The sequence below is a fragment of the Myxocyprinus asiaticus genome, chromosome 30, assembly GCF_019703515.2.
Source record: "Myxocyprinus asiaticus isolate MX2 ecotype Aquarium Trade chromosome 30, UBuf_Myxa_2, whole genome shotgun sequence".
NCBI lineage: Eukaryota > Metazoa > Chordata > Actinopteri > Cypriniformes > Catostomidae > Myxocyprinus > Myxocyprinus asiaticus.
Window position 1 is genome coordinate 36,242,191 of NC_059373.1, and position 16,108 is coordinate 36,258,298.

Genomic DNA, 16,108 nt, shown 5'->3' on the forward strand with positions numbered 1-16,108 from the left:
CACATCATAGTACATGTTTGATGAACTTTCTCTAATTTTACGCTTATCACAAGTTCAGTAATAACAACTCTCAAAATAAATTTAAGGTGTTTTAATGGATATGGCAAGTTGGTAGGTTTGGACTTGGAAGACTAGATCTGCTTACGCTGCTGCAGAGCAAGAATGAAGACTTGCTACACCTAGAAAATGTTGAGCATGTAAGACATGCTGCTGCTATAAAATTAGACATAAAATTCCTTTGAAGCAGATCTAGACAGGTGCTGCTGGGGAGGAGGAGGGTTTCAGATAGAAAACCCTTGAAGTCCAATGCAGTCAAAGCAGCTTACTTGCGAACAATTGAGGCAACTTAAATATTAGACAAAGCAGGAGTATGCAAGTTGATTTGCTAACAGATTACATGTCAACGGACTCAGCTTGCACCTAGTATAGATTCATGACTGAACTCAGGGTCATGTTTTCTCGTGTTTAGAAATAGTATCTATCCTACCTTCTCATTGTCTCATTTTGACTGGGTGGGCTTAGTTTCTGAACACTGAATTTGCTATGTTAACGTGCAAATGTGGGTCATTATGTATTAATGTAACTATCTGTCTGATGTTAGAAAGCAACAAAAAGTTTAGTTTTTGGAGCTCTGTATCATTAAATGATTTTTGGACTGGGGAGGAAGTTGATTTCTGAAAGTTACAGTGGGTTTTCTTATTACAGGGGTTCTCAACAGGGACAGTACTGCACCCCAGGGGGCTCTGAGAGCAAATTAGTAGAGAGGGGGGCATTAGGTTACAAATGGGGGGCGTTTATCAGTCATATTAATCAAATCGATTGTCAAGTTTGCATAAAAATGTTTATCTAGACTTGGAATATACCAGTTCTCCATTATATGTGTTAGTGCGCATTTGTACTGCGGTTCATCTGATTCTGAAGTCTAGCGACGCATCTGAAGTATCTGGTTTAGCAGCGTCAACTAGTCAAGCGGAGTCACAACCTCCACTAATGCACCTATGGATGGATCTGTAGTTGGATACGGCTCAACGTACAGAGCAGAGCAGGGGTGTTTTTACTCGCAGACCAGTCTCAAACTCTTAAACATGCACCGTTTATCATTACAGCGCTGCAAGAATCAGTGAGAAGCATGGTGCTAGATTCGGAAACCATTTGAATTCGGCACAGAATTCTACATGACCACCCTTGAATTTACTATAGTAGCACTAACTGTACTTCAGGCAGAAAAAGATTCATAATAAATATTATCATAACACTACTTCAGGTCTATTAAATATGTAATAGTCTACATTAGGGGAGTGAGAAAATATAATTCATTTTTGTTACAACTTTTAAAATGTTTATATTTTGTATTTATTGCTTTTAAATGTGTTTATGGTAGGGCTACTGTTTATAATTACAAAACTACCATAGTTTGTTTTATAGAAATCATGTTACATCTAACCACGGTAGTGAAGATCCATGCTTCCATTTGCTTGCTATGGTCTTGTTACAAATACCACTGTTAAAACTATAAAAAATACATGTACATTTTCATAAGGGCAAATGCAAAATACACTTTTATTTTTATTTTTTAGATTAAATTGAAATGTGTAAATCCTAAAATAAATAGGCTAAAATATTTAGTTTGAGTGTAAGAAAATATAACTGGTTTTGTTTGCCTTCAGAAATTCCAAGAGATGACTTTAAATCAATAAGAACCTGATGAAAGGAGTTCCAACTCAGTCATGTCAGAATAATTTAACCACATAAATTAGGTGTTAACTTTTTACTTTTTATAGATGTTATAGATAACCTTACTGTTGTGAATGCCAGAAAATTTACATCTGCATCCAACTCAAAATCAATGCTGTAATGAAGAATGAGCATTTCAGTGGGGCAAAATATGCAATATTATTGGTCTTTTCACTTATTTTTTAAATATAATAAAAATATCACTTTTATTATTAGTTTCTGTCTTCGCGTTTTCATTTTATAGGCCCCAGATATAGCCCTCCATCTGCTTGAATTCAAGAAACGCAAGGTTTGGTGTCACATTCATGACGCGTAATCCTGCTGAGTTTAATAATGAAACTGTAAAATTAATTACAAATATTGTTTTTATTTTGTAATTTTCTGATAACACAAAGTCTCCGCTTTCAAATTATGTCACATCATATTATAACTGCAACTTTCGAGCTCAAAAGTAGGAACTTTCTTGGAAGACTTGAAAGCAGCATCTTTCACATGACCTAACGTGAAGTTAAAAAAATAGGAAGCTCTCCAGCACACTGTGGGTTTCTATCCAGAATTCTCACTCTGAGCTCTCGCTCATTCTTAGTTCAGCGAGGAGTGAAGCGCTGATATATTAAAAAAAGCAATTCAATTACATGTCTCATCACTCTTGCTGGGCAAATGCATTAAATGCTGTCTGTATCTATGTGAAGTTTAAGGCAGCTGCTTAAGAGGGCCACCAGCAGCACTAATGCTCTATGCAGACACAGGGCTGTTGAAAGGCTGATAAAATTAAAGATTCTTCTTAAAGTGTGCCTTTAGCCCCGTTGTACCCTACACTTCAAAATATGGTGGAAAAAATTGAGTCAGAGTGGTTAGACGTAAGTGCACACGCTCTAAACATGTCAAACTGTGGTGATTGTGTTCAAGGTTCTATTCCATCCCATGTCAAGTACTGGAGTAATTTCCCTTCTCAGTCCATGATGTCCTGTCACTTCTGTCTAATGTTCTTTCAATGAAAAAGTGGGAGAAGCTCAAAAACTATAGAACGGGGGGCCTGGGCAGCTCAGTGGTAAAGACGCTGGCTACCACCCCTGGAGTTCGCTAGTTTGAATCCCAGGGCGTGCTGAGTGACTCCAGCCAGGTCTCCTAAGCAACCAAATTGGCCCGGTTGCTAGGGAGGGTAGAGTCACATGGGGTAAACTCCTCATGGTCGCTATAATGTGGTTCGTTCTCAGTGGGGCGCGTGGTGAGTTGAGCGTGGTTGCCGCGGTGGATAGCGTGAAGCCTCCACATGCGCTATGTCTCCGTGGCAACGCGCTCAACAAGCCACGTGATAAGATGCATGGGTTGACGATCTCAGACGCGGAGGCAACTGGGATTCATCCTCCGCCACCTGGATTGAGGCGAATCACTACGCGACCACGGGGACTTAAAAAGTACATTGGGAACTGGGCATGCCAAATTGAAAAAAAAAAAAAATAATAATATAAATAAATAAATAAAATATAGAACGGTGCAAATCCATTGATATTAATATGGAGGGTACAGAGGAAATATGCAAGTGTTTGCAAAAGTGATGGTCCGTCATGTGAACAAAAGTTGAGAACATTTTTATTTTTGCTGCAATGCACTTTTTACGTAGGCATCCGTTGACCAGTGAGAATTTCAGATAGGCAAGCCCAGTTGGGCTTTCAGAAATCCAATTTGCAGCATTCCTGCTTGATTTCAAATGTTTTTCTGTTTTTTTTTTTTTTGTTTTGTTTTTTAAATAGAATCAGTCATATTTTTGGGCAAACTTGTTATAGAATGCGCCAGATTCACAAACGTCAGCACTTTTTGCCAGCTGCAATTAACACTATTACAGCCCATGGAAAACTGGTGATAAATGAAATTTTTATTTAAAATAGATGTTTGTGTACATTTTCTATTATTTTCTATCAAATTAAGTCTGCTGCATCCAACGCAACCTAGTACTTAGAACCAGCCTGCAAGCTGGGGAGTCACCCATGCAAATTTTGCACAAATTTTGTGGGCAAGTTTGTGCCATTACCTGATTTGCATAATTCCTTTAGTAAATCAGGTGTACACATGTAGAAAAACAACACATGCAAGTGAACAATATCAGTGGGTGGAATTCTAAGTGAATTCCCCCCACAGTTGTGTGTGTACATATGTATGTATGTGTGTGCGTGCGTGTTTGTGAAGGCAATGTTGACAAAGCACGAGACCAAAGTTTGCGAGTACTCTACATTAAAATTCTTACAGCCCAGTCAAGTTTGACTCCAAGGTCTGGATGAGACGCACAAGGCTGTCTGCACACTGGCAAGGGTGCACAACTTAAAACTTAAATCTCTAAAACTAGAAAACACTTGCACATGACTGCCCTCAATTCCATATGCACATATCTCTCAGCAAACAAATTAGAGAAGACATGTTTTTGCCCAGTGCATGAGGGCATAAAAGCTTAAATTGTGGTGCAAAGCAGCAAGCAGGGGTCTATGAAGATTTGCCTGCCAAAGCCTTGCATCCAAATTACAGTCAACCACCACTAATTTGGGGCAAGCTCGAGTAGAAAGGAAGTTTATTTTTTTATTTGGCGGCTGTCTAGGTGATGAAGACTGAAATGCAAAGCTTCACAAAGAGCTGACATGTAAGGAAAATCATTTGGACATGACTGCATTATTCATGACCAATAAGGTAAAAGATATTGCTTGAATTCAGGGATGCTATGGAAAGTTCCCCATATTAATCATTTTTGTGTGGAAAATGAATTTCCATGACTTTTCCATGACCTTTCCAGTTGTTTGTGATCATTTTGATTGAGAATGATTCATTATATTTAATAATTTAGACTATTTGTGAACTTGTTTGTTCAATAAATTGAAAACAACCAACTCAAAATAATGATTTACTTGTAAATCGGACATTAATATTATTTATTATTATTTATTTCCATTTCTTACTTTTTTTAAATTACCTGATATTTCAAGGTTTTCCATGATCATGGCAACCTTGAATATTTTTGAGTAGAGCATAACTAGAAAAGTGGACAGCCACTAAAGGAATTTCCATGCCTGGACAATGCAATTTAAAAAATTCTTGATATTTCCAGATTTTCCAAGACTGTGGGAACCCTGCCAAAAGTTCTTGCCCCAGATAAGATCCAGATCTGTGAGGGAATCAGGAAAATTAATGAATCAACATGCAATCCCATAGTTGGGAAAAGCAATTGAAAGATTACAAATAGGACATTTGTGCCGGAGTCAACAACAGTGGAGCCCCAGGAACAGAGAAAATGGCAATAGTGACTTCACTTCTTGTTTACACATTCTTCAAGTATACGTTTAAATAAACCATGTGAAATATATTTGGACCTAGTCAACCACTAAGCAGCGGGGTCCATGCAACTTTGCCTGCAAATAACGTCAACTACCACTAATCTGAGGCAAGCTTGACTGGTATGGTCCTTTGCTTAATATGGCGGCTGTTTGACAACATGAATGTTTATTTGCATACTGTAGCTTCAAAAAGAGCCGAGGGGTAAGAAAAAGCATTTGGACATATTTACATTATTAATGACCTATAAGGTAAAAGATATTGCATGAATTCAGTGATGCTATTTGAAGTTGGCACCTCAAGGCTGCAGTGCAACTGCCTTACAGTACGTTCCATCACCGAACAGTTGAAATATTCATTACGGGTTGAGCACAGATTTTGTATTATCTTAGAAGGTCCCTCTTACTACACACAGTTGTTTCTCTTTGTAAAAGATGAATGGCTAGAAGCTCGAATGAAGTCTGATGGAGCTCCTGCTACATAGAGATCTATGAAAAGCAACGTGAGGCTTGTATTCATTGTTTATTTTTTCAACACGACCACATTTTAATCAGTGTTTGTTCCCTTAAAGGAATTGTTCACCCCAAAATGAAAATTCTCTCATCATTTTCTCACCCTCATGCCATCTCAGATGTGTATGAACTTCTTTCTTCTGCTGAACGCAAAAAAATATTTTAATGCAAGTGAATTGTGACCAAAATTTTGAAGCTCCAAAAGCACATAAAGGCAACATAAAAGTAATCCATAAGTCTCCAGTGGTTTAATCCATATATTCAGAAGCGATTAGTGTGGGTGAGAAACAGATCAATATTTAAGTCCTTTTTTGTAAATAGGGACAGGACAGGATGGTCAACAGGATGGTCAACTATTTGATTAGTGACTAGTATATCTAGATTTTCTGTTGGCATTTTGATTAGCTTCAAAATTTCAGAAAATGTGTTAATGTTGAGATTCAGGTAGTTTTAACTATTGTTATCAGAATTACTATAATTAAACATTTATAATTTGAAGTTTACATCACATGTTTCAATAGCACTATACACAGTGGTTTTGTGGACAATAGTAATGTTATAGAGAATTTGTCTCTAAATTCATCATCTTTAAAGCCCCAACACTACAGCCATCAATACACTAATTTTTAACAAATTTATCAACCTCAAAAATACAAATGAAGGGCTGCACTTTGCATTGATATATCACTAAGAAACACAGTAGTATTTTCTTCACTAGTTCATTAAAATACAAATATTCCATGCAGTCTCCAAGCTGCATGCATATAATTATAAAGAAATTCTCAAAATGCTATTAAAATAGTTTTAGATAGAATGTAGCAAGTCATACCAAAGGACAACAACTTTCCAAAAGATTTATGTTAACTAAACTTATTTTTTTTTTAATAGAAAGAGCTGAGAAGGTCAACTATTATTGTAGTCATGTTCGGAATTGTACACAACTATTACTAAGAGACCAGGTCGAAAGCACACTCACTGAGAGCAAAAACAACCTTGATACCTATTTAGTGGTCGACTGAAAACGGAAACATTTGAGTTGAGTCTGGAAATGTGAAAAAACAGAGGGTGTTACATAAATCTTCTGGGCACAGAGCTTGTTTATCTGCTTCAATTTTCTGGCAAGACAAAACTAAATGCATGGAAGAAGAGTCAGGGTATCGCAATTTCTCTTTTGTTTGAACAAAGTTCTTGCCCAAGGTACAAGCAATCCAAAGCTGTACAGGAATTAGTTTGACTTTGCACTCAGAACTGGAGGGAGTTGCAAGATGCCCAAGATGCTATCCAGAAGTTGTGCAAGCAATTGAAAAAGTAAAAACATGGTGTATTGTGGAGGAATTTGAACTGTAGATGGCAACAGTGAAGCCTCAGGAATAAAGAAAACTCCAATCGCTGTTTCTTCACTTTCTTCAAGTGTACCCCAAGGGCTCCATGTGAAATATTTTAGGACTAGAAATCGTACAAAAAATCTTTAAAAAAAATCTCTCTTTGAAGCCGCAGACTCATGCTGTGTCCTCAGTGTATGCTATGAGATTCTGTGGGATATGGAGAGCTTCAGTATGCCCCACAGAGACCGAGGCCTAAAACCTTTAGAACTTCAGCAAGACCTGAAGCAGCACTGTAAACGGTCATGCAGTCCTGAATTTCATTCCTGTCATGCTTATATTAAAAGACATTTGCTTTGTCCACGGCACAAGAAAAAGAACATGAGTGTGACCAAAAAAAAAAAAAAAGATAATTCAGTGGTTTCTCTCTTCTGTTGCTTGAAGTGCAAGGCAAGTTTTTAACTAACTGAAACTTTTTTGCACACACATGGTCCCACTTCTGTTCAGCTCTGATCTAAAGCTACTTTTTTAATGTTAAAATCTCCTATCCCACACAAAGCTAATGCATACTTTTGTATTTTTGGAGCTTAACAGCTCCTGGCTGTTATATGCTGTCAGTGTATTGGGAAACTATACCTTCCTTCAACTTCATCTGCTTCATTTTGAAGTGTATGCATAACAAGGACCCCACAAAACCAACCCCCCACTTACAATTCTTGTTTTTTATTGATTCTTATATATACAACCCCAATTCCGAAAAAGTTGGGACAGTATGAAAACTGGTAATAAAAACAAAAAGGAGTGATTTGTAAATTATATTCATGCTTTGCTAAATTGAAAGTACTACATCTACACATTATATGATGTTTTTCCTTGTGAATTTCATTGTTTTTTGAAAATGTACAGTAATTTCAAATCAGATGATTGCAACACACTCCAAAAAAGTTGGGACAGTTGAGTGTTTACCATTGTGAAACATCACCATTTCTTCTAATAACACTTATTAAGCATTTGGGCACTGAAGGCACAAGTTTGTTAAGTTTAGAAAGTGGAATTTTCCCCCAATCATTTAGCTGCACAATTGTATAGGGTCTTTGTTGCTGTATGGTGTGCTTCATAATGCGCCACACATTCTCAATTGGAGACAGGTCAGGACTGCAGTCAGGCCAATCTAGCACCCGCGCTCTCTGCTCACACAGCCATGCACTTGAAACCCAGGCAGTATGTGGTTTGAAGTTGTCCTGCTGGAAAATGCAGGGACGTCCCTGGAAAAGACGGTGGTGGATGGCAGTATATGTTGCTCCAAAATTTTTAAATATCTGTATGCATTCATTGTGTTCACACAGATGTGTGAGTTACCCATGCCATGGGTACTGACACACCCCTGGCCCATACAGACACTGGCTATTGGACCTGATGCTAACAACAGCTTGGATGGCCCTTTTCCTCTTTGGCCCGGATAACACAACTGCTTTGTTTTAAAAAAAAAGACCAAAAAACACGGTTCCACTGTTCTACTTTCCATCTAAGATGAGACCGAGACCAGAGAAGTTGGCAGCGCTTCTGGACAGTGTTGATGTAGGGCTTCTGCTTTGCATAGTAAAGTCTTAACTTGCATCTGTGGATGCAGTGGCGAGTGGTGTTGACTAACCAAAGGTTAACTAAAGTTATCCCAAGCCCATGTTCATGATATCCATTACAAATGAATGCCGTTTTTTAAGACAGTGATGATGAGGGATCAGAGATCATGCGCATTCAGAAGTGGTTTTCGCCTTGCCCTTTACGCACCGAGATTTGACCAGATTCCTTGAAACTTTTAACTATATTGTGCACTGTAGAGGGTGAAATGACCCAAATCCTTCCAATTTGTCTTTGGGGAACATTGTTCTCAAAGTGCTGGATTATTTGCTGAAGCATCTGTTGGCAAATTGACAAATCTTGAATGATCCTTGCTTTTGAAGGACTAGGCTGTTTTTGGAGGCTCCTTATATACTATGACACAATTGCCTCACCTGCTTAGCATCACCTGTTTCACATCGCCTTGTTATTTCAACTCGTCAAATTTTTATTAGTCTTAAATTGCCACTATCTCAACTTTTTTGGAGCGTGTTGCAATCAACGGATTTGAAATTACTGTACATTTTCAAAGAAGTGGAAATTCGGGGATCTCTTGATACCAAGCCATGGTCAGGTAGACCAAGATAGATTTCAGCCACAACTGCCAGAAGAATTGTTCGGGATACAAAGAAAAACCCACAGGTAACCTCAGGAGAAATACAGGCTGCTCTGGAAAAAGACAGTGTGGTTGTTTCAAGGAGCACAATACTTGTTGACCCCTCTCCAAACAAAGTGCTTATGGTTGTGACCATAAAGCTCTATTTTTGGTCTCATCACTCCAAATTACAGTGTGCCAGAAGCTGTGAGGCATTTCAAGGTGTTGTCGGGCATATTGTAACCAGGCTTTTTTGTGGCATTGGCTTCTTTCTGGCAACTAGACCATGCAGCTCATTTTTGTTTAAGTATCGTCGTATTGTGCTCCTTGAAACAACCACACTGTCTTTTTCCAGAGCAGCCTGTAGTTCTCCTGAGGTTATTTGTGGGTTTTTCTTTGTATCCCGAACAATTCTTCTGGCAGTTGTGGCTGAAATCTTTCTTGGTCTACCTGACCTTGGCTTGGTATCAAGAGATCCCCGAATTTTCCACTTCTTAATAAGTAATTGAACAGTACTGACTGGCATTTTCAAGGTTTTGGATATATTTTCATATCCTTTTCCATCTTTATAAAGTTCCATTACCTTGTTATGCAGGTCTTTTGACAGTTCTTTTCTGCTCCCCATGGCTCAGTATCTAGCCTGCTCAGTGCATCCACGTGAGAGCTAACAAACTCATTGACTATATATATACACAGACACTAATTGCAATTCAAAAAGCCACAGGTGTGGGAAATTAACCTTTAATTGCCATTTAAACCTGTGTGTTTCACCTTGTGTGTCTGTAACAAGGCCAAACATTCAAGGGTAGGTAAACTTTTGATCAGGGCCATTTGGGTGATTTCTGTTACCATTATGATTTAAAAAGGAGCCAACCAACTATGTGATAATAAATGGCTTCATATGATCACTATCCTTAAATAAAAGACCAAAATGTCACAATTTCTGCCAGGGTATGCAAACTTTTGAGCACAACTGTATATACACACATACACACACAGAATCAACTTTTAACCCCCATTATTTCCCTTTGCCCCTTCCAAACCCAAACCCCACCCTGTCCCTCAACAAATATCCCTGTGGTCAAAGCTTGAGTTACACACAAAAACAAACAGAAAAATAAATATATGAGAAAATAAAACTATAAAAATCAACAAATAAAGAGAAGAAAAGAAAAATTCCACAAAGGATACAATTCACAATTTAAACCACAATCGTGTTTCTCTCTACATGATCCTCACCGAGAGCCCTCCAGAAAGGTCAAGTAGTTGTCCCATTTCTTATCATCCACGACCAATCTGCCAAGCTGTTTATATGACATCTTTTCAAATGCCGCCACCCTGCCCAATTTGGTGAACCATTCTTGAAATGAGGGAACGTCAATTGACTTCCATCCTCTAAGAATTATTTGTCTGCCAATCATTACACTAGTTTGGACCCCGCTTTTTGTATGTTTGTCACCTACTTTATTAACCGCCACTATCACCCAGTACAGTCTGGGGCAGAATGAAATTTGAGTATTTAAAACTTCACAGATAAAATTCTGGACTCTCAACCAGAATTCTTGAATCTTAGCACCACTTACAATTCATGAAGGAATATTCTTATCTATTTTAGAAGAAGATCTGAAAAGCGATACGTTTCGGACAACCTTCCCTAAGTTATCGCATAATGATCAGACTGACAACTCTAGAGGATCATTTTATCGCATTTTATTCAGTTAGAAAACTTTGAGGAAATAGTAGCAGAGCTCTGGTTTTGAAGAGATGGCATCAATGATGATCATGACAATGATTATAGAGGGAGAGTGGCTCTAATCCACAAAGCGGCCTGACCGATACCATCAGCGTCTCAGACTTTGCTCAAGTCACTGCTGTCAGCCACAACCAAAGAACTTTTGTGACAACAGCAGGGGAAGATAGGAATTAAATGAAAATAAATAAATAAAAATGTTGTAGCAAGGGGTGATAGTACAGTGGAAATGGATGCACATTTTGAAAATCCACCAGAAATATTTTACCATCCAGGCAACTTTGGCTTATAATTTTGCAAATACTATTTTGCATAGTAAGTGAATTGGGACACAGGGCTTCTGCCTCATCACATGCATTCAGTAGTCATTAGAACGCTTATAGAAGGGCTGGGCAATGATAATATGATAGAAGCAGATCTTCCGTCGCAAAAAGTAAATTAGTTGGCCCTTAGATTAAACTTGACAAATATTAAGGGTAATTAGTATTTGGAACATGCTTTCATCCAGAGTTAGAGTGACAGTGATGAAGCAAGACGTCTGAAGCAGTAGTGAGTCGATGAGCCAGGGTGAGCTCCGCTGAGCTGACAATGAAAGCAAGCAGTGCCAGCCAGCACGGTGGCATGTGTTGAGTCCTTTCCACTGTGATGCAATGTGATATGTGCCCAGTACTGAAGGCCAGAGTTTAAGAGAGTGAGTGGAGACACTGCTGTAATACTGATAATTTCTAAAGCCCTGTTCATACCACCAGCGACACACAGCAACAAAGTGATAGGATCTCATACATTTTCAATGAGAGCCAGTGACACGTGCGACAGAGACCGTTGGGGACAAGATGTGGGCCTGGTGGGCGACACAACAAAGTAAAGAAAAGTCAAACTTTATGCAAATGATTAGTGACATTCAGGAGCGACTACCAATGAGATTGAAGACAGCGGAGCTCAGGTCATCCGCCTCAAGTCAAATCAAATCACTTTATTGTCACACAGCCATATACACAAGTGCAATGGTGTGTGAAATTCTTGGGTGCAGTTCCGATCAACATAGCAGTTGTGACAGTGATGAGACAGTACCAATTTACAATAACATCAAATTAACACAGCACAATTTAAACATCTGATATACACATAATTACACATAACAATATACAAATAATAATATACACTGTACAGTATACAATACACACTATATAGATACACATTATTCAATAAAAATAAAAAATAAAAATATGTAAAAAAGTATATATAGTATATATAGAATGTACAGTATTGTACTGTATTGACATTCAGGCTGTCGGTTGATAGTCAGTTGTTAAGAGAGAATATAATATAATAATAATATAATTTATGACAGTCCGGTGTGAGATATAAGAGTAAGGGTAATAAAGTGCAGTGCTGATGTATTTGATCGTGGGAGATCAAGAGTTCAGAAGTCTGATTGCTTGGGGGAAGAAGCTATCATGGAGTCGGCTGGTGCGGGTCCTGATGCTGCGATACCACCTACCTGATGGTAGCAGTGAGAACAGCCCATGGCTCGGGTGGCTGGAGTCTCTGATGATCCTCCAAGCTTTTTTCACACACCGCCTTGTATATATTTCCTGGAGGGAGGGAAGCTCACCTCTGATGATGTGTCTGGCAGTTCGCACCACCCTTTGCAGTGCTTTGCGGTTGTGGGCGGTGCTATTGCCGTACCAGGCGGAGATGCAGCCAGTCAGGATGCTCTCTACAGTGCAGGTGTAGAACCGTGTGAGGAAGAAGAGGCGCTGATGAGCCTTCTTCACAACGACTTCAGTGTGGACGGACCATGTGAGTTCCTCAGTGATGTGGACACCCAGGAACTTGAAGCTGCTGACTCTCTCCACTGGTGCTCCATTGATGGTGATGGGACTGTGTTCTCTGTCTTTTCTTCTGAAGTCCACCACAAGCTCCTTTGTCTTACTGACGTTGAGGGAGAGGTTGTGCTCCTGACACCAGTGTGTCAGAGTGTGCACCTCCTCTCTGTAGGCTGTTTCATCATTGTCAGTGATCAGACCTATCACCGTCGTGTTGCCACACAGTCATGTGTGTACAGGGAATGTGTGTACAGGGAATACAGGAGTGGGCTGAGAACACAGCCCTGCGGGGCTCCAGTGTTGAGGGTCAGTGAGCAGGAGATGTTGCTGCCTGTTCTAACCACCTGGCGTCTGCTTGACAGGAAGTCCAGGATCCAGCTGCGCAGCGAGCTGTTTAAGCCCAGAGCCCGGAGTTTCTCATCTAGCTTGGAGGGCACTATGGTGTTGAATGCTGAGCTGTAGTCTACAAATAGCATTCTCACATATGTGTTCCTTTTTTCCAGGTGGGAGAGAGCAGTGTGTATTGTAGATGCAATGGCATCATCAGTGGAGCGGTTGTTGCGGTAAGCAAACTGCAGCAGGTCAAGAGAGAGAGGCAGCACAGAGCAGATGTAATCTCTGATTAGTCTCTCAAAGCATTTGCTGATGATGGGGGTCAGAGCAACAGGACGCCAGTCATTTAAGCAAGTTATTTTTGATTGTTTTGGAACAGGCACAATGGTGGATGTTTTAAAGCATGTGGGGACCACAGACAAGGAGAGGGAAAGGTTGAAAATTCGCGCACGCTCTGATGACGCGGCCCGGAATGCTGTCTGGGCCCACGGCTTTGCGGATATTCACCCGTCTGAAGGATCGGGTTACATCCGCTACAGAGACGGAGAGTGAACTAACCTCTGTAGCTTCAGCCGCGAGAGCTCTCTCCACAAGGGCGGTGTTATTTCCCTCGAAACGAGCATAAAAAGTATTTAGCTCATCCGGGAGAGAGGCAGCGGTGTTCATGCCGTTGTTTTTATTCCCCTTAAAGTCCGTGATGATGTTAATTCCCTGCCACATGCTTCTAGAGTTGGTGGTGTTAAACTGTCCTTCAATCTTGAGATACTGGTGTCGAGTGCAGGCAAAAACAGATAATTTATAATGTTGTGAGGGATTTCACTGTTCTATACAATTTGTCTGTAACCACATGCATGAATATAATAAAACAATGTTGCATGGAAAACAGTGTAGTGCATAGTGAGTTTGATTCAGATATTGATAGATTGTTTATCTTATGATATGATGCATTGAGTACTGCTGCAGTTTACATAAAACACTCTTTCTTGCAGAATGTTCGTTTAGAGGCAAAATAACTGATTATGTAACTAGAATGATCTCTTTGTTTTACTGGCAGTATATCTCACCTGTGATCAGATTTTCTAAAGATATGGCATTCTGTGGGAGTTTAATATATTTCATGATTGGTCATCTTGTTAATATTATGATGCAATGAGCACTGCTGCAGGTTATATAGAACACTCTCCCCTGCAGACTGTTCATTTTAAGAGGCAAGAGAACCAATTCCTTGTCAAATTAAAATTATCTCTTTGTTTTACTGGCAGTATATCTCACCTGTGATCAGATTTTCTAAAGATATGGCCAAACATGCAATCCATTCTGTAAAAAAATCCAACTTCCATTTTGTTAAGCAAACTCAATTTTAAAAGATGACTGAACTATCAAATGTAGAAAAAGTTGAAATTACTTTAACCCTTGTGCTGTTGAAATTGTTTACCTAATTTGGTGTTCCTGGTCAAAAATGACCGACCTATTAAAAATTGCTTATCAGTCTCTCATTATGCTATATTATCACCAAATATTGGATTAGATCTTTTGTCAGCTTGTTTTCTTTCAATTAGCACAGGTTTTGTATTTCTTTTTGGAGCTCACTGATCATATGCCTCATTGACCTGAGCTTATGCACCTCCGTTTTTGAGTGAAAAAAGCATTATTTGTGGATAATTTTGGCAATATTAAATATGAAAACATTCTGTACTATTTAGCACACTAGTGTGCTTTAATGTTTAACCAGGAAGTTTGTTTTTAAATGCTTTTAGTTTGTACAAAATGGCACAAAGTCACACTTTTGCTTTGTGACCATTGAAAATAAAAAATAAAAGGGGAAGATAAAAAATAAAAGAAAATTTGAGTGTTCAGGAGCATGTTCATCTTGTTCACATATGTGCATGTGTGCTTGCAAGCATAAAGGCCTCAGCCTGTGCACGCGCACACACACGCGCGCACTAACAAACATGCTCACATACATGCACAAACTATTTTGAGTATTGCATGCTTTCTTTTTCACAGAGATGTACTTTATCCTACCCTGAACTGCATCCAACATCCATCCAACATTACCACACAAACACATACACACCAGAACTGTCTTTGCCCTACAGTGACCACTCTCCAATAGAATCTTTCTTTGATGATCTTTTTTTCAATAAGCATTGTGTTTCAACTGCAGCACACACATTTGCAAGGCACATGCAAAAAGCTATTGTCAGTCATGTGCATGAGGACAAAAAAAAAACAAAAAAAACACCAGGTGTTTGTTGATTTGGTTTGTTGTTGATGAAAAAATATAACAGAAATATGAACAGTGTTAATGTGTAAATAGGCTTAGGCCAGTTTTCTTTGTCACAATGGTCAGATTTGACAGGGAACACTTTGTGCCCCTTTTCAGAAAATAAAAGCATTTAAAAAAAAGTCCTGTTTTTTGTGATCTTCCCCATTCATTTTCAATGGCCGGTTATCTTTGACCGGGAACACCACAATTCTATTGATTCTGTTGGAGAGGGGTCACTGTGAGGCAAAGACAGTTCTGGTGGGTGGGTGTGTGTGTGTGCATGCTTATGTGTGGGTGGGGTAATGTTGGACCGATGAATGGATGTTGGATGCAGTTCAGGGTAGGATAAAGTTCATTTCTGTGGAAAAGAAAACATGTAATACTCAAGAGTTTGTGCGTGTACGTGAGTATGTGACGGTGCGCATATGTGTGTGTATGTGCACGTGCACAGATCCGAGGCCTTTATGTTTGCAAGCACACATGCACATATGTGAACATGAACATGATGAACATGCTCCTGATCCCTCCATTTTTCTCTTATTTTTAATCTCCCCCATTCATTTTCAATGGCCGGTCATTTCTGACCAGGAACACCACAAGTGTGAATTTGCACCATTTTGTACAAAATAAAAGCATTTCAAAACAAAATTCTTGATTAAACATAAAAGCACACTAGTGTGATAAATTGTACAGAATGTTTTCATATTTTATTTAATATTGCCAAAATTATCCACAAATTATTCTATTTTTCCCACTCAAAACTGAGGTGCTTAAGCTCAGGTCAATGAGGCCTACGATCAATAAGTTCCAAAAAGAAATACAAAACCTG

At 39.0% G+C, this 16,108-nt stretch overlaps 1 protein-coding gene across 3 annotated transcripts in view; it reads right to left on the reverse strand.

Moving 5' to 3' along the window:
• LOC127420690 (RNA polymerase II subunit A C-terminal domain phosphatase-like) overlaps nt 1-16,108 on the reverse strand; it is a 185,447-nt gene that overhangs the window by 74,435 nt on the left and 94,904 nt on the right. The gene's annotated exons all lie outside the window — the stretch shown is intronic.